This window comes from Myxocyprinus asiaticus, chromosome 12, assembly GCF_019703515.2.
Source record: "Myxocyprinus asiaticus isolate MX2 ecotype Aquarium Trade chromosome 12, UBuf_Myxa_2, whole genome shotgun sequence".
Classification (NCBI taxonomy): Eukaryota; Metazoa; Chordata; class Actinopteri; order Cypriniformes; family Catostomidae; genus Myxocyprinus; species Myxocyprinus asiaticus.
The window spans coordinates 43330267-43351106 of NC_059355.1; the positions used below are offsets into that span (position 1 = coordinate 43330267).

A 20840-nucleotide genomic window follows, 5' to 3' on the forward strand; every position below is an offset into this window, starting at 1 on the left:
TGAAAATCAGATTTCAGGTGTTTTTTCCCTGTTCAGACTACAAAAAAACTAACTGAATTTGTCAAGGTCATAGATTGCAGGCAAACAGAAAACTTGTAAACTATTTAAAATGCCATTTTCTTTTCGATAGGCTGCGCTCCATTTCAGCAACCTCTAAAATGATTAGAGCAAACAACTGGCAAAAACACCATGAAGTTTGATTGAAATGATTATGTCTAATTGTGCACATACTGATTACAGTGACACCTGGTTCTCTGAAAATGAGCAAGTGTGAGTCTGTATGTGTGTGTACGACCATCATTCCACAACATAACAACAAAACCATGTGACAAGTAATCTCTCTCTCTCTGTCTCTCCTGTCATCTGTCTTTCTTCTTGCTTTCTCTCTCCACCTTTCTGTCTTTCTATCAAGTTCAAGTGACTTGTTCCAGGTCTTACGAAAGCAAACAAGATTTGTAATTTCCAGTAATTTGACTCAGTAATTTGAGTCATTTTCCCTCCTAACAAGTTGTGCAGGCTATCAGGCAATGTTCAGGGCACTTTTCTCTGGGGGTCCAGTGACTACCACGTCATCTGATCCCACAGTCTCTGTCTGTTTTCACTCAGCCAAGCAGTAATGAAACACAACAGTAGAAGCCATAGTTTTGATAGCCCTTCTCTGACTCCTCTCAGTGTCCTCAACCTGCCTGTTAGGAGCACTGTCCACCAATCACTCTGGAACTGTTGCTGTGGCAGATGTCAAGCAGATTCTACATGTGACAAAGGAAAATGGCATATTTAGGCTAAAGTAAATAGAATTTTATGCGTTCTGTGTAGAAATGTATGGAGCATGTCACTAGCATGCTAGAAGTTCACAGGCATGAAAGTGACAGCTCTGTCCTGGCTTCATCATACACTGTAAAAATCATAACATCCCATTTTTACCACAAGAATCAAAGTATTCTAACCCTTAAAAATGACTTTCGTCGGTGTAACCTAATGTAGTCAGACTGACTCGGCCATCTTAAATACGATAGACTTCAATAAAAGCAGTTCATTTAGATGTTACCATATGAAGAACATTTTTTAGGTTAACAGTCACATTTTTTTTTTTTTTATAGTTTAGCCAGGCAGGTGAATTTGAGTCTATACAAAATGACAAGTGCACTACTTTTCATCATATTCCATAACTGCACTGAAAAATGACAGAGTTTATTTTCTTAATTGGTGACAGAGAAACATAGGAATGTTGAGTTCAAACTGTACCACTACAACCTCTATTATGCTATGTCTGTAAATAATGCATGTCTATAGATTTCCAAGTTTTACAAGCTTTCACAACAGAAAGGATGAAATCCAGCACTGTATTCACTGTCACAAGATAATCCTGCTGTTAGGCAGTAATAACACTCAATAATAATGCAGAAAAATGTGGATGTATAGCAGTTTCTAAAGAGCAAGACCTGTATATTAATTGCTGGCCTGACGCAGAGCTTGGCACCACAAATTTTCATGCCAGTACTGATTTATTTATGAAGCATGGAGGGGTGATATCTCAAGCAAAGTGAGTATGATAGAGCTGACTAGGACAGCATGACGTGGAGAAGAGAGAATCGAGACCAAAAAACACTCTAATATTCCTTCTGTGAGATGTTTTTGGCCAAAGACTGAAACAACAGATGACAAGAGCTAGATGTCATTAAAAACAAACTTTGGCTTAATGGGTGAATCTCACGAAAACTGTCAAGAAATGTTCAGGACATATTACACCCCAAAATCAAAAGAATATAATTAGAATTGAATCTATTTTTTAAAATCTATTTTTTAAACTCTACTTTAGGGACATTTCTTTGCATTGTGACATTATTTTCTTGACAATTTTTCCCAATTTTCCAATCAAAATTACTGTAATGTGGAAAAAACATAATTCTCATCACAGTAATTTGATAAACAGATGCTTAATTGTAAAGTAATTTTGCAAAGTACAAAACTGATTGTAAGTATACATCAGGTACACAGTTTTCACCCAATTCTTATAACTGTAATGGAACAATAATCTATGGGCTCTATTTTCGTGAGCCCGCTAGGCGCAGAGCAACATGCAACAACCTTTCACTACATCTTATCCAATTTTCCTGAGAATGCTAATTATAAACAAAATTTTGTGTAACCGTCAAAACCGCAGGGATAGACAGGCTGAAAGTGTATACATACTGTACATCCAGAGGCAGGAGGAAACACAAACTTCCTCTATACTGTACTATTTCACCGCAAAACACCGAAGCACTGGAACAATGGAGAGAGTTCACAGCAAGGACAAAGGTTTTGCACCAAAAACGAAAGACACAAATGTCCATATTTTTATTCTTCTAGTGCATTACAACCTCCAGCCCATTTACACTACGAAATACTAATGAATGTGTCTCCATTTATATCAGTGTTGCTAAGAAGGGTATGGAACATATAATAGGATGCAGACGGTGCAGTAACCAGAGAAAAACCTCAGAATTAAATTGCACTTGACACAGCCCATTAGCGCCTTGTGTGTGCAGTTTCGCAAACCCACTTGTGCCTAGACTTAGCGCATACTTGCATGAAAATTTTTAAACTTAATGGCCATGGCCTCTAACTTTGCGCGAATGAAGTATCGCATAACACAGCGCTGCGCGCTCTTAAAATAGTGCCCTCATTACCATTATCACTGTAAAAAGATAGATTTGTACATTTGTAAAAAGAATAAACAACTATAAGTACAGTATACATCAGGTACACCATTTTTACCCTATTCTCATTAATGTAATGCAACAAAAATCTCATTACTTTAATTAAAAAAATATATACTTTATAATTGTACATTTGTAAAATACATTTGTAAAATACATTTGTAAGTATACATCATAGTAGTATTTGTTGTGCTAAATTTAATTGTAGATTTTAATATAAACAAAATCATTGTTTCCAGAAAGGATAAATCATGAAACCTTTGCAAAAATATGAATGAAACAGACTTTTTTCCTTTTGTTTTGGAAATACGACCCCCACATTTCTACAGTATACAAGATTGAGAAATAACTATTCTATTGATAAGTTCTTGGTTTCTATGCTGCAATTGCACAACACCGCACATTTTCACGGTACAAACTATTTTTATGCTTTTTGCTCTGCTGTTCTGCTCTACATCCTTCAAGTCCACAGGGATTGTCCGAACAGCAGGAGTAAATCATTTTCACTCTTGCTGTGACTGCGTGTTGAGGCAATTTCTCAGTTCAACAGAACAACAGGACTCCAGGCCCGCTTTCAGTGTCCACAGGTCAACAGTTCAATGGGTTTATTACCACAGTCAGAGGAATTTTCATCTATCAAAACCAAGGAACTGCTGCAAGTAAGGGAAAATACTGACAGGGATGTTATATCATTATTACCACTAACATCAATGTTATAATATAAAAATATAAAAGGTAAAATATTATTTTTTTAACATTTTTTTTTCTTTCTTTTTTTTTTTTTGTATTGAATTCATTATGTATTACCTAATTTTGTGTTCCCGGTCAGAAATGACCAGCACATTAAATTTGTATGTATCTCCAACTCTGCATATAATCTTAATAGATGTTGCATTAGATCTTTTTGTAAACTTAATTTCTAGTAATTTTGACAGGTTTTGTTTTTCTTTTTGGAACTTATTGATATTAAAGAAATAGTTCACCCAAAATGAAAATTCTTTAATCATTTACTCACCCTCATGCCATCCCAGATGTGTATGACTTACTTTCATCAGTCGAACACAAATGAAGATTTTTAGAAGAATTTCTCAACTCTTTTGATCCATACAATGCAAGTGAATGGATAACAAATTTTTTAAGCTCCAATTATCACATAAGTCAGCATTAAAGTAATCCATAAGACTCCAGTGGTTAAATCAATGTCTTCAGAAGCGATATAAGTGTGGATGAGAAACAGATCAATATTTAAATCCTTTTTTACTATATATTCTCCTCCCTGCTCAGTCAATCACCACTTTAACTTTCACATTCTTCTTCTTGTGTTTTTGATGATTCACATTCTTTGTGCATATCACCCCCTACTGAGCAGAGAGAAGAATTTCTAACAAAAAGTACACAAATATTGATTTGTTTCTCACACACACCTATCATTTTAATTCTGAAGATATTGTTAAAACACTGGAGTCGTATGGATTACTTTTATGATGCCTTTGTGCTTTTTGGAGCGCCAAAACTTTTGCTACCATTTACTTGCATTGTATGGACCTACAGAGGTGGGATATTCTTCTAAAATCTTTATTTGTGTTCTTCAGAAGAAAGTCATACACATCTGCGATGGCATGCAGGTGAGTAAACGATGAGAGAATTCTCCTTTTTGGCTGAACTATCCCTTTAACTCTGTTTTTAGAGATAATTGCATTATTTCTGGATTAGTTTGACTATAAGAAATACCATAAAAAACATTCTCTGTTATTTATCACACAAAATTGTTATAATGTTTCACCAGAAAGTTTGTTACAAAAACCTTTTATTGTCCAAAAAAAGGCAGAAAAAAAACCTTTATCACTCCAAACAAATTGAGTAATGCAAATTAATTTTGACTTTTATTTGCAGATACAATGCTTGTTCTTGCTCCAACTCAATATTTTCCTTAACAAAACATATCAGTTGATTTAAAAACTCATTCGTGGATGCACAGGGATTAATTACATTGTGATGGGGTTTAGCCCAAGCTCACATCAATCTGTTCGTCTGCGCAGAGGGGGAATAATATCTCCTGGCAGCCTCAGTGAAATGGTAAGCAAAGTGAACAGACCTCATGAATATCAATTAAGCATTAAGCGGAATGGTGGTAAATTAGTAGGCTGGTCTAGGCTGTTGCATATTCATAACGGTGCAAGGATTCTACCAGATTTTGAGACATTTGCTTGAAAAACAAATCAATGTTAGAAATGGATGCATACGTGCACTGATGTGATTGATAAATAGTCATGATAATGGGTGACACAGTAACTCCATTATACAGCAATATGCATATGTTTGTTTAATTAACAGAAGGCCATTAGTAGAAGGACCTTGGACAACATTATCATTCCAAATAGTAGAAAATGGAACGTTATGATATGAATTGGATAATGAATCACATGCCATGCTGAGTAATGTGCAATATTATAACTAATGACTTCCCTTCCATTTCTGTTAAAACGTCATGGAGGAAAACAGCAAGAGTGGGAGTGTGAGATATTGAAAAAGGTCAAGAGGGCTCTACATCATCCTTGCGAACATTCTATATTGTAAAACAGATGGTATTTAAGTGACACAGTCTACGCTGCCATGTAGATTACACAGTTTATGTTGACATGCAGCATGTATTTATATAGGCTATGCATAATTAAAAGACTGTAATAAAGAGATTAACATCTTTAACTAGACTAGATTTCGAAATGTTCCACTGCAAAACTCACCATCATGATGCTAGGGTTTGTGGATGGTTGCCAGTACATTGCGAGTGGTTTCTATGCGGTTGTTAGGGCATTGTTATGTGGTTGCTAGGGTATTCTAGATGGTTGCTAGGCGGATGCTTACCCGTCCTCAACCCTTTCTAAAATAAACCACATTCTGGTCCATAGATTTGGCTTACGTCCCTCCTTTAGTGTAAGAATATGGTGAAAAAGATTTGACTGATCACTTAGAAAAGTAATAAAGTGCAACAGTGCCCCTCCTCACACTTTTTTAATCGTCTTGGTTCCAATAATATTTTTTCTCATTAATTTTTGCCATTGGGATTTCATAAAATCCTTCATAAAAGAGTTGTAAACAATGAACCATACCAACCAGCTTTGAGGTAGGCTACATCACAACTTTGATTTGAAGCATAAAAAGTATTTGAAAATCAGACAAAATGACAAAGGATCAGAATGTCTACTTACCGGCTTCAAAGTGGGAATGAACTGCAATTCTGCACTGCAAATGATGTAAACAAATTAAAAACGATGGCTAAAAATGTAAACTATCATTTTTGAGTTGTTGAGTATTACAACAGAAACAATATATTTGATATGCATCGAAAAATATTTAAATTTATAAGTAGCTTTATAAGTGTAGGGGGACCGACTCGAATGAGTTATTGACACTGCATCACGGAAGTAAGCGGTCGCTACTGGGCTTGTTTGGTGAAATTCGTTGGCATTAGGATTTACGGGTAGTGTAGATCTTCACCAGGAATTTCGCTATTGAACATGATTTTTAAACAATGAAGGTGAAATAACATGGACTGATGGCTTCAACAGGGAAATACAGTATATCATCGATGGAGCTTGCTGTAGGTCTGTCTTTAAAGGTTTTAAAGTTATCGTTAAAAATCGAATAGTCTATGGAGAAAGTAAATGGGATTTTTACTTCGGCAACCAGACTGTTGAAATCTTTAGCACACTAACCCACATTACATTTTGAGGTATTTTTCATGTCCTAGGTGTAATTCTAAGGACTTTTGAAAAATGACACTGAAGGTAAAATACATTTAAAAGGGATATTTATCATTGGTTTCAATAATTGCTTAAAACAGTGCCACTTTGATCACTCCACACTCTATACAAAATAAGTGATCTTCAGCTGTTCTTCACAGTATTGTAGGTTTAGCGAAAAAAACTCACATAAAGAGCATTTTGTTGCTGTATAGAGTTCTTGAGTTGGCTAAATGTTACTTTGTACATTACAAAATGTCTTAGTCACATCAGATTCAGGTTCTTTAGATCAGTGAATTGATTTCTGGGCATCAGTACATATAGTATATGGCTTCTAAAGAACTAGACAAGAAAAAGTACTTTGTCCAAACTTAGAGTGTAAAATATTCTGCTAAGTTGTAAACTTTGATTTGGCCCGCCTTGCCATAGATGACAAGAGGGGGGAAAATACAAAAAAAAGAAGAATATACATATACAGTATATACATATATATGTCATTGATGCAGCTCTTTTTAATTAATCTTTTTGTTCTAAAAAATTTTGTTTTATTTTTGCATTATAAAAACTATAGCTTATTTGAAAAGTTGAGATTATAAGTGATTTTTTTAATGTATATGCGTACTTCAATGACCTTTAAATACATGCTGTCTGAGAGTTCGCTCCATTGGCCATCCCAGGTGCCACCCCAAAATCTTCACTATAACTGGCCAGCTCCAACGTCAGAGGTGTGCATTCAGTACAGCCATACTGAACCTAGTTGGTTTAAAACGGAGTGGGAACTGAAGCAGTGTCAAGAAATGACAGGTAATTAGGTGGACTCACAGAACAGTGCGTACAGTCATCCGAAATTAAATATGGCTTGAACGTGCATTATACGTCGTGCAGCATTTCATATCCGCATGAACGCGACCACTGAAGCGAACCCATGAATCGGGCTTGATAAAGTCAGGTGAGGGGGCATTTCAGTATAAACAATAGTTCCATTCACTCCAAACACTGCACAACATTACGACAAGCACTATACGTGAACAGACCAGTACTCTCAAAAATCCTTTTTCTGCCCTGCCAGCTAGACAAAACCGGTAATGCAGTCAACTAATTCTTCATATTTCATCTTATTCTGACTAAAAACCCGTTTTGGTGTGTGTATAACATCTGTGTTCATCATACTGTAATTCGTTTGTCAAATGTGAGGATATCTTGTTTACTTGCAACTATCTGCCTAAAAACATTAATGCAAGTTTTTTAATAACCATAAGATACAATGGCATATTTCATCAGGTTCTTAATCATAATCATATTTTGGAGTAAAACGAAATAGGTCTCTCAATTTTTTAATTTGAAGAAATGTGCTTCGTAGCTTTTATTTCCTTCCATAAAGTAATGCATTCAGCCTTAATCCATCGCCTCTTAAGAAAAGAAGCAAAAGTACAATTCAAGTTTTTGATATCACAACAAATAAAATAAAAGTAAATAGGTTAAATGCATTAACTACGCAAAAACATTTTGCAGCATTATTTAATTAAATAATCCTTTTACTTGGCAATTGGCAGTCCCAATAAATGGTAATACTGAGTAAAATCCAGGACAATGTGTAGCCTAGGTCTATGATAAGAAATATCATTCATATCTTCTTTGTCACAAAACAAAACAATATCCTACTTGATTGTATTACATCATGCCATTGTATCTTCATCTCTCAAAAACTGCACATAACTACCGTGTGTTCAATGTGAGGAGATGAGCTGTTCATAAAGAGACAGTAACCATGTTTTAAGAGAAGCTTACATTAAGTTGTTTAACAGACATTTTATCCAAAGTGACTCACAAATGAGAAAGAGACACAACATCCATAAAAATTATATTGAAATCAATTATGTGCATTGTGCAAGTATAGGACACTTGATGATTTTAATTTTAGAGTTCTGTGTGTATTGCAGTATTAATATTTAATTTTAAAATAATACAGTTCGATTTATGCAATGTTAACTTTTGATCCACTGCCCTCAATCAAGTTTGATTTTTGGCCCTTCATAGGAAAAAGTTTGGGCACCTCTGATCTAAACAGTTAATAAAGTTACCAAAGCAGAGTCACTTTAGAGGTGCAGTATATAAATATACATATAATAAAGTCTCCTTCACACCTATCACACAAGTGTCAGTTTGACTATTCAGTTGCCACCGCTCTACATAGTAAAAACTGCAGTAAGATGCTGTAAAGCTGTCTCCAGCTTCCATTAAAATGATCAATGATTCAAGTAAAAAGAAAAAAGAAATCACTTCCCGGATGTGCATGTGTGTGTGCGCCTTCCTGTAATGAAAGATCTCCACAGACAAAACTATAGTGAACGTGTCCAAAAAACTGAAAACACTTGTGGTCTTCTCCGGTTTCTTCCACAGTCTTGCAGTCAATTTTGAAGTCAGCGTCTCTGGTCCTTAAATTGAACTTTGTCAATATCTCCACAGACACTGCATTCCCACCAGATTTATTAGATTACAAATTGTTCCTGGACCAGCCTAATGTTTTAGCTACTCAGCCTCACCCAAAGGAAATTATTTCATACCTCAATTATTTTCCACTTAAGTATCAACAATGCCTCAATGTTCCACCTAAAATCGTTAGGAAAGATAAAATAAAAAACAAATGAGTCAATGGTTGATTTACGGTAAAAGTATAAGGCTAAATTAATGTGGATAGCATAACTCAAATAATTTGGTCTTTGAGGAATTTGATGAGAACTGTTTGAGTTCATATGGAATCTAAGCACATTTTGTGACATTGTTCGAGATCTCTTCTGAAGCTTTAGAGGAGACATTGATTACTGCAGATGTGTTTTATAGCATATATATATATATATATATATATATATATATATATATATATATATATATATATATATATATATATATATATCACACGAGCAAGAGTGCGATATGGCCCTACATCAGCACTGCTGTGATTCGGCCGCAGGTAATCACAGCAGTGCTGATTTAGGGCCATATAGCAAGATTGTGAGTGTGATATTGCTTATAGATATTATATATATATATATATATATATATATATATATATATATGTGTGTGTGTGTGTGTGTGTGTGTGTGTGTGTGTGTGTGTGTGTGTGTGTGTGCTATAATGCTTATATATATGCTTATATACACAACACTTCAATGAACAAGTAAATAAAAAACAAATGAGGAAAAACTGAGTACGGTGATAAAAACGCATTTGTGCATGGAACTTACGCGACGGATCAGAATCTGCCATTGCTGGTTCAAACCAAATGATGCGTCCAAACCTCCGTTAGTAATTCAAAAAGTTCACTTCAGAAATAGTATCACGGCTTGTGCTGTTTCTAACAAGTTATTGGATAAACAAGGATGGATGGATGGATGTGTGTGTGTGTGTGTGTGTGTGTGTGTGAGAGAGAGAGAGACAGAGAGAGAGAGAGAGAGAGAAAGAGATATGGAGCGTGTGCGATCACCTGTTGCCACACCCAAGCAGAGATGCTGTCAGCTTTCTGAAGATTAGCTGTCTCAGTGGAAAAGTAGCGGTCCAAGCGGGGGTAATTCTACCTATTTCGGGGTAGCCGGTGCGCAAGAGTTGATCACTATAGAAACCGCAATGTCCTCCATTTTAAACAGTGTGTCCACTCCAATGTGGAAAGTCTGATAAGAGATAAGCGCCTTCAGTTTGTGTAATTAATCAGTCTGTTGTGTCTTTCAGCTGTGATGAGCCATAATGCTGAAGTTGTTCGTTTAAAGCCGTTTAAAGCTATTTCCTAGCTTTAGCAGTAGTAATACAAGCGATCATATAGTGCTGTATGTAAACACTGGCTGCAGCGGATTCACTTCATGTCACCTAACTGGCTCATATTGCACAGAAAAATGATCTTTTGCCACCACCTGCTAGCTAACATATGTAATGTAAAAAAAAAAATACACGTAAAAAAAAAAAAGACAAACCGTAGCTCTTAACAGATCTGCATTGCTCTTACACTTTAGTTTAGAACGGCACGAACACAAGCGGAGTGATACACACAGTGAAGTGTCGGAGTGCTGATGGTGTCAGACCATCAGTGCTCATGGAATGTCTCTCGTCCAATCAGATTTGAGGACCGGAACTAACTGTTGTATATATATATATATATATATATATATATACAGCTGAAGTCAGAAGTTTACATACACTTAGGTTGCAGTCATTAAAACTCATTTTTTAACCACTCCACATATTTAATATTAGCAAACTATAGTTTTGGCAAGTCATTTAGGACATATGCTTTGTGCATGACATAAGTAATTTTTCCAACAATTGTTTACAGACAGATTGTTTCACTTTTAATTGACTATTTCACAATTCCAGTGGGTCAGACGTTTACATACACTAAGTTAACTGTGCCTTTGGTGCTTGGAAAATTCCAGAAAATTATGTGAAGCCTTTAGACAATTAGCCAATTAGCTTCTTATTGGAGGTGTACTGAACTGCAGGTGTACCTGTAGTTCAAACTCAGTGCCTCTTTGCTTGACATTATAGGAAAATCAAAAGAAATCAGCCAAGACCTCAGAAAAAAATTGTGGACCTCCACAAGTCTGGTTCATCCTTGGGAGAAATTTCCAAATGCCGGAAGGTACCACATTCATCTGTACAAACAATAGTACACAAGTATAACACCAAGGGGCCATGCAGCCATCATACCGCTCAGGAAGGAGACACATTCTGTCTCCTAGAGATGAACGTAGTTTGGTGCGATAAGTGCAAATCAATCCTAGAACAACAGCAAAGGACCTTGTGAAGATGCTGGAGGAAACAGGTAGACAAGTATCTATATCCACAGTAAAACAAGTCCTATATCGACATAACCTGAAAGGCTGCTCAGCAAGGAAGAAGTCAATGCTCTGATACCATCATAAAGAAAGCCAGAATACAGTTTGCAAGTGCACATGAGGACAAAGATCTTACTTTTTGGAGAAATTTCCTCTGGTCTGATGAAACAAAAATGGAACTTTTTGGCCATAATGACCATTGTTATGTTTGGAAGAGAAAGGGTGAGGCTTGCAAGCCGAAGAACACCATCCCAACCATGAAACATGGGGGTGGCAGCATCATGTTGTGGGTGTGCTTTGCTGCAGAAGGGACTGGTGCACTTCACAAAATAGATGGCATCATGAGGAAGGAAAATTATGTGGATATATTATTACAACATCTCAAGACATCAGCCAGGAAGTTAAACCTCAGTCACAAAGTTGTGGCAAAATGGCTGAAGGACAACAAAGTCAAAGTACTGGAGTGGCCATCACAAAGCCCTGAACTCAATCTGATTGAAAATTTGTGGGCAGAGCTGAAAAAGCGTATGCGAGCAAGGAGGCCTACAAACCTGACTCAGTTACACCAGTTCTGTCTGAAGGAATGGGCCAAAATTCCAGCAACTTATTGTGAGAAGCTTGTGGAAGGCTACCCAAAATGTTTGACCCAAGTTAAACAGTTTAAATGCAATGCTACCAAATACTAACAAAGTGTATGTAAACTTCTGACCCTCTGGGAATGTGATGAAAGAAATAAAAGCTGAAATAAATAATTATCTCTACTATTATCCTGATATTTCACATTCTTAAAATAAAGTAGTGATCCTAACTGACCTGAGACAGGCAGTTTTTCTACAATTAAATGTCAGGACTTGTGAAAAACTCAGTTTAAATGTATATGGCTAAGATGTATGTAAACTTCTGATTTCAACTGTATATATATACAGGTGCATCTCAATAAATTAGAATGTCGTGGAAAAGTTCATTTATTTCAGTAATTCAACACAAATTGTGAAACTCGTGTATTAAATAAATTCAGTGCACACAGACTATAGTAGTTTAAGTCTTTGGTTCTTTTAATTGTGATGATTTTGGCTCACATTTAACAAAAACCCACCAATTCACTATCTCAAAAAATTAGAATATGATGACATGCCAATCAGCTAATCAACTCAAAACACCTGCAAAGGTTTCCTGAGCCTTCAAAATGGTCTCTCAGTTTGGTTCACTAGGCTACACAATGATGGGGAAGACTGCTGATCTGACAGTTGTCCAGAAGACAATCACTGACACCCTTCACAAGGAGGGTAAGCCACAAACATTCATTGCCAAAGAAGCTGGCTGTTCACAGAGTGCTGTATCCAAGCATGTTAACAGAAAGTTGAGTGGAAGGAAAAAGTGTGGAAGAAAAAGATGCACAACCAACCGAGAGAACCACAGCCTTATGAGAATTGTCAAGCAAAATCGATTCAAGAATTTGGGTGAACTTCACAAGGAATGGACTGAGGCTGGGGTCAAGGCATCAAGAGCCACCACACACAGACATGTCAAGGAATTTGGCTACAGTTGTTGTATTCCTCTTGTTAAGCCACTCCTGAACCACAGACAACATCAGAGGCGTCTTACCTGGGCTAAGGAGAAGAAGAACTGGACTGTTGCCCAGTGGTCCAAAGTCCTCTTTTCAGATGAGAGCAAGTTTTGTATTTCATTTGGAAACCAAGGTCCTAGAGTCTGGAGGAAGGGTGGAGAAGCTCATAGCCCAAGTTGCTTGAAGTCCAGGGTTAAGTTTCCACAGTCAGTGATGATTTGGGGTGCAATGTCATCTGCTGGTGTTGGTCCATTGTATTTTTTGAAAACCAAAGTCACTGCACCCGTTTACCAAGAAATTTTGGAGCACTTCATGCTTCCTTCTGCTGACCAGCTTTTTAAAGATGCTGATTTCATTTTCCAGCAGGATTTGGCACCTGCCCACACTGCCAAAAGCACCAAAAGTTGGTTAAATGACCATGGTGTTGGTGTGCTTGACTGGCCAGCAAACTCGCCAGACCTGAACCCCATAGAGAATCTATGGGGTATTGTCAAGAGGAAAATGAGAAACAAGAGACCAAAAAATGCAGATGAGCTGAAGGCCACTGTCAAAGAAACCTGGGCTTCCATACCACCTCAGCAGTGCCACAAACTGATCACCTCCATGCCACGCCGAACTGAGGCAGTAATTAAAGCAAAAGGAGCCCCTACCAAGTATTGAGTACATATACAGTAAATGAACATACTTTCCAGAAGGCCAACAATTCACTAAAAATGTTTTTTTTATTGGTCTTATGATGTATTCTAATTTTTTGAGATAGTGAATTGGTGGGTTTTTGTTAAATGTGAGCCAAAATCATCACAATTAAAAGAACCAAAGACTTAAACTACTTCAGTCTGTGTGCATTGAATTTATTTAATACACGAGTTTCACAATTTGAGTTGAATTACTGAAATAAATGAACTTTTCCACGACATTCTAATTTATTGAGATGCACCTGTATATATATATATATATATATATATATATATATAGTACTGTGCAAAAGTTGTAGGCATTTGGGGAAAAATGTTGCACAGTGAGGATGTCTTCAAAAATAACGCCATAAATAATTTTCATTTATCAATTAATGTCATACAAACTCCAGTAAACATAAAAAGGCTAAATCAATATTTGGTGTGTCCACCTTTGCCTTCAAAACAGCACCAATTCTCCAGGTACACCTGGACACAGTTTTTCTTGGCTGTTGGCAGAAAAGATGCTCCTGGAGAACTTGCCACAGTTCTTCTATCTATTTAGGCTGTCTCAGTTGCTTCTGTCTCTTCATGTAATCCCAGACTGACTCAATGATGTTGAGATCTGGGCTCTGCGGGGGCCATACCATCTGTTGTAAGGCCCCTTGTTCTTCTTCTATTCAATTATATTTCCAAGGGAATGTTGAAATCAATAACTGATATTTCCTACTGATACACTAAAAGCAGAATATATATATATTCAATGTATGATGTACAATGTATAATGTTTCAATGTATTTCACCCTACTCAGCCTCACATAGCTTTAGTGGAATGCATCGCGCTACCCCTCCCCCTCTGTTTCGCTTTCACACATACACACACACACACACACACAAGACTACCTTGTAACTGCAATGCCGAAAAGGCGCATCCTCCTTTGCTAGTTCTAAAGTGATGTTTTCGAACTAGCAACGGAGGCTTGAGTTGTATCAAAGCAAGATACACTTGATCAGTACAACAGTTTTTATGTTATCTGAAATATCTGTGGGAAACACCCTCATGCTCCCCCTCGCCCACACACCCTCCCACACTTATGGACACACATTATACGATTTACACGCACACACATCTGAGAGAAAAACAGAGCGTCATGTCAGCGCACTCCTGCATCTCAGGTAGGGTTAAAAAAGTTGTTAAGGTTTACAACATAAATATGGTGACACTCACTGCTGAGAAGTGCATAAACTTACATCTTGGCGATTTTGAAGTGATATTACTTCTGACGAGAGCTGCAACGAAATTAGGCAATCCCAGAAGTGATCTCTCTCAGTTTCTGAGTTTCTCTCTTCCAATCACTCAAAAACAAACTCACATACAAACTCTCACACACACGCACAAATGCACCAACTGGTTACTCCAGTAAGTGTTCCAGTAAAGCAGCGCAAGCCTTGCTATCCTCCGCTGCTAGTTCTAAAGTGATGTTTTCAAACTAGCAACGAAGGCTTGAGCTCTATCAGAGCAAGACACTGAATCTGTGGCGGAAGAAAGTAGTTCCACTCACAAGAGCGTTTTAAGGACAAGAACTAGAAAATGTCTCGAGATAAAACCCTGAATGATCTCTTAAGGTGTGGTGACTGTGGTATAAGCGGAATAATTGACTCCGGCCCATTGAATTGTTGAAAAATAATCCTTACATATATATATATATATATATATATATATATATATATATATATATATATATATATATATATATATATATATATGTGTGTGTGTGTGTGTGTGTGTAAGGAAATAATACACTGGCGGCCAAAAGTTTGGAATAATGTACAGATTTTGCTCTTATGGAAAGAAATTGGTACTTTTATTCACCAAAGAGGCATTCAACTGATCACAATCTATAGTCAGGACATTAATAACGTGAAAAATTACTATTACAATTTTTTTTTTAAAACTCAGAACTTCTTAAATTACTTCAAAGAGTTCTCATCAAAAAATCCTCCACGTGCAGCAATGACAGCTTTGCAGATCCTTGGCATTCTAGCTGTCAGTGTGTCCAGATACTCAGGTGACATTTCACACCACGCTTCCTGTAGCACATGCCATAGATGTGGCTGTCTTGTCGGGCACTTCTCACACACCTTACAGTCTAGCTGATCCCACAAAAGCTCAATGGGGTTAAGATCCATAACACTCTTTTCCAATTATCTATTGTTCAATGTCTGTGTTTCTTTGCCCACTCTAACCTTCTCTTTTTGCTTTTCTGTTTCAAAAGTGGCTTTTTCTTTGCAATTCTTCCCATAAGGCCTGCACCCCTGAGTCTTCTCTTTACTGTTGTATATGAAACTGGTGTTGAGCGGGTAGAATTCAATGAAGCTGTCAGCTGAGGACATGTGAGGCGTCTATTTCTCAAACTAGAGACCGATGTACTTATCCTCTTGCTTAGTTGTACATCTCTTTCTGTCCTTGTTAGAGCCAGTTGTCCTTTGTCTTTGAAGACTGTAGTGTACACCTTTGTATGAAATCTTCAGTTTCAAGCATTGCATAACATTCATTCCTCAAAACAATGATTGACTGATGAGTTTCTAGAGAAAGCTGTTTCTTTTTTTGCCAATTTTGACCTTAAGACATGCCAGTCTATTGCATACTGTGGCAACTCAAAAACAAACACAAAGACAATGTTAAGCTTAATTTAAAGAACCAAATAGCTTTCAACTGTGTTTGATATATTGGCAAGTGATTTTCTAGTACCAAATTAGCAATTTAACATGATTACTCAAGGGTAAGGTGTTGGAGTGATGGCTGCTGGAAATGGGGCCTGTCTAGATTTGATCAAAAATTACTTTTTTCAGATAGTGATGGTGCTGTTTTTTACATCAGTAATGTCCTGACTATACTTTGTGATCCGTTGAATGCCACTTTGGTGAATTAAAGTACCAATTTCCTTCCGAAATAGCAAAATCTGTACATTATCTATACTATCAAAAGTTCTATGACTTTTCCAGGCCTGCAAAACACAATTTTAAAAATCCCTGATATTTGCAGGTTTTCCAGGAGACCATTCAATCTCACTGATGTCTAGAAGAAACAACTGAGATATTAAAGTGATCTTTCTTTCCTATTTGCAGTCAGTCTGCAATGTTCCCCATGACTGTTGACATTTATTCAGGATGCTTTCCTCATTCTAAACATGCTTGTTTGGTGTGTTAGCTCTTTGTCTCAAAGTAACAACAAGAAAGGCATCTGCTGAAGTTCATGTTTAACACTGAGACTTTGTCTGCAGAGTCTGGATGCTAATTGGGGTCTTGCCTTGAGAGAAAAGGGCTCAAAACAATAATCTCATTCATACATTATCTCAGCTGCTATGTGAACACCGAACTGGGCTGCAAACATCATAATGGCAGCAAAAATCCTTTTTTTACAACATAAGCTTTTGTTATGCTCAAGAGAAACAAATCGTAGACAATTCAAAAATCATGGCTGAATTAAACAATCAGGAATATTGCACCCATGGCTGAATGGCGGTTATTTCAACACAATGACACAGAGGAGCGCTTACAGCAAATAAATTATTCAGTCGGCTCAGCAGCAACTTAAAACTAATGACAATGTTTAATGAATTTGTTATGTGCTTCCTCAGCCTCCCAATAATTCCCCTAAATGTATAGCAGGACATTTCAAAGCCAAACCTCAGACTTAAAACAAAGGGAAAATTAATGGCAGGCCCTTATGAAAAAGGTAATGCCATGGTAGACTGTAATACCAAAATACTTTGATATTTGGAAATAAATGATTACCATTCTCAAGAACCATGGTATTTACTTGGTGCTCTAAGGCTGTGGTTTTCAAACTGGCGTCCGGGGACCACCAGGGGGATAGCAAGGGGGAGCTAGTGGTTCCGCAAAACATTTCAGAGAAAAAAAAGGGTAAAAATTTTGATATTATTTGACATTACTGCCATTTCATTATGAAATTATTTAACTAACCATGATTGTTTTATTGTACTGACAGCAATATTAAGAAATAAAAAGAGAAATAAAAATAAATTAGCAACTAATTTTGTTATATATTATATATATATATATATATATATATATATATATATATATATATATATATATATATATATATATATATATACACACTACTGTATACAGTTGAGTCAGAAGTTTTTCATTTAGGACATCAACTTTGTGCATGACATAAGTATTTTTTCCAACAATTGTTTACAGACAGATTGTTTCACTTTTAATTGACTATATCACAATTCCAGTGGGACAGAAGTTTACATACACTAAGTTAACTGTGCCTTTAAGCAGCTTGGAAAATTTCAGAAAATGATGTCAAGCCTTTAGACAATTAGCCAATTAGCTTCTGATAGGAGTTATACTTAATTGGAGGTGTACCTGTGGATGTATTTTAAGGCCTACCTTCAAACTCAGTGCCTCTTTGCTTGACATCATGGGAAAATCAAAAGAAATCAGCCAAGACCTCAGAAAAAAAAAAAAACACAGTTTGTGCTACGGACATGAATGATACCTTAAATCATGACGCTTGTTGAAGAGAGTTGTGCTATTACTTTCATTAGCGATATGACAAACTTGCTTGCTGAATAATAAAATGGGCAAAAAAATCCCATAGACTTACTGTGCATAGGGTTGTAACAGTTTATCGTGGCAGGATAAATCGTGGTTCAAAAACGTGACGATATGCATCGTGGAGATTGGATGTTTTTTTGTTGTTGTTGTTGTTTTTCTTTTTTTTTCTTTTTTTTTTTTGTGGTTTTATTCTATCCATTATGTGCGACATCCTACGCCTGCATAACACAGGCATACTAATGGAGACCGCTTCATTGCACACATTGCAGACAAGCAGCCACAAGCGTGGTATGATGGGTGTAGCTAAAATGGTGAAACTGAAACAGAAAAGCAAACGTAATACACGGAGCACCAGGAGCAGGACAGAGACAGACATGCCTTTTCAGCACGAGGGATTGGATGTCTGTTTGAAGCGCGAGAGTGATCTGATCTTACTGCGCGAGAGAAAATGTACATTTACAGAGGTTTAATGATAGTGCCATATACTATCTAACTACTATATAACATGCTGAAAATTATGTATAATAATGCTATGGGGAAATATAATCATAATGTCAAATGTCAAGTCTGATTTTATTTAATCAGTGAACCGAACCGTGAATTCAGTATCATTAAAGCCCTAGACTTACACTGAAGAAGGAGGGACCCCAGCCATATAAGGACCAGAACATCACAGGGACACGGTGGTGGCTCTTTTGAGTTGGGCCAGTAGGCAACCTCCCATAATGTTTGGCAGCATGTTTTCCATGGGGAAGCAACACTCGCATTTTCTTCAGAAAATTGTCTGAAAATGTAAAAATCTACTATATAAAATAATAATAAATATAATACAATTTAAAATAAAATATAATAAAATATTTTAAATTTCTAAAATAATACAAATTCTAAAATACAGCTTACAAACCCAGCGTGGGAGTAGGCACTACTGTACATTTGCACCATTTCCAAGACACTGAAAAATCTATCTGAGATATGGTTAAAATTACATAACCCTTCCACACAAACATACACAAGATGGTTACATGCTTTCTTCTTTTCTTGCTAAAGCATCTTTTTCATTTGCTCGCCTCCTTTGAATCCTTTTTCCTGTCAACCTCGCATCCACCCCTGTCTGAAGTACTGTGTCAGTGGAGGTATACACGATAAGAGAATCTAATCTCTTCTATTCGTTTACCTCTGGCCTTTCATCATCTATCATTTCATCAGACACTGATAGGTGATTGAGGATCTGTCATTGACAAGTCATTCAAATCAAGGCAGTGCTCTCTGGGAAGTGAGGGGGTGGACCAGAAGGGGAAGGGGAAGGGGTGGGGGGGTTGGCTTCGGCTACCTCCTATCAGCTATATCCGTATTAATGATCTAATCAGAACTAACATAATTCAATAGGACTGCACACATCACCGCTCGGGCTGGCACAGGTTAAGTCTTGGTTTAGACGAGATTACTCTGTCAAATGTCATCGTGCATTTAGGATTAGGATAAATGTATGTACTTAAAACTGCCCTATTGATTTCTGTTTAGGGATAATTTTTAAATCAGTTCTTAACCCTCAGGGGCCGACGGACGCGCCGCAGATTTTTTCTGCATAACAGCGGAAACAACTTAAAATACTCCGTCATTTTTGGGCATAGAGATAAGTGTAAGACATCATTAGAAACTATAAAGTGTCTACTTTTATTTGTGTACACTCACAATAACAACAAAACCTTGTGCTTTTGTAAAATAAAGAAAATATACAGGGTTCAGCTGTCCCTGTCTCCGCGAGCATCTTTCTGAAACACGTCACAAAAATGAAGTGAAACTCCGCGAATACTTATCACACAAACATGAAACATATGTCTATAGAAAGCTTATAATGTCTACTTTTAAATAGAACAATTCAAATTTAAAACAAATATTCTCCTGCAATGTAATCTGTATGAAACAAAGCAATGTACAGTTTCTCCTGGCTCAGCTCATTATCGCTAATATGATCACACCCACCAACAGAGCGCGCTTTTCATACGGTAATGTGCTGAGGTAATCTATGCAAATATGCAAATGGTAAACGCCCCCACAATAATGCCTTAAAAAACATCAAGTTCATCATCAGATTCATTCACTTTCCTGCGCATTTGGAAGATGGCACGCTACACAGGTGAGGAAGCTCTACAGATGGTCCTGTATAGTGACGAAGAGTTCACATTTTCCACAGAAGAAGAGCGGGACTCCAACGATGAATGTTTACATTTTGAAGAGCGACTTTATCCAGCCAAGGACACAATTTCGGATGAGTAAGTCATTTAGTTTATTTACGTACATTAGTTGATATGCTATTTTATATAAATGTGGACATATTTTACTAGTTGGACTACTTCCAGACTTGCCAGCCAGTATTCAGAGTATTGACATTTGAAATATGTCCTAATAGGCAAGTTTTAGTTACATTTAAATGTTGTTTCGGCTAAAGCAGGTATTTAAATTGTATGCTGTATGATATAAATATGATATGTAATATGATATAAAAATAATATGAATGTTTAGATTAGATTTTAACTAGTGTTTATGCTGCCTCATTATCATCAACGAAGCTTGTGCTTGCAAATATCTGTTCAGGTGTAAATGTGTCAAATGTGCTGTAAATATGCTCATATTAGAAAATCAGTATATTAGAATCTGAAGGATCATGTGACACTGAAGACTGCAGTAATGATGCTGAAAATTCAGCTTTGATCATAGGAATAAATTGC

General features: G+C 36.7%; 1 protein-coding gene across 8 annotated transcripts in view; it reads right to left on the reverse strand.

Moving 5' to 3' along the window:
- The window catches only part of LOC127448739 (rap1 GTPase-activating protein 1-like), a 128876-nt gene that overhangs the window by 80117 nt on the left and 27919 nt on the right, over positions 1-20840 (reverse strand). The window contains exon 2 of one of the 8 annotated variants that reach the window (XM_051711536.1): positions 17944-18004. The exons of the other annotated variants lie outside the window; for them this stretch is intronic. The gene's annotated coding sequence lies outside the window, so the exon portion shown is untranslated. The remainder of the gene's footprint in view (positions 1-17943; positions 18005-20840) is intronic. 8 annotated transcript variants of the gene reach the window in all.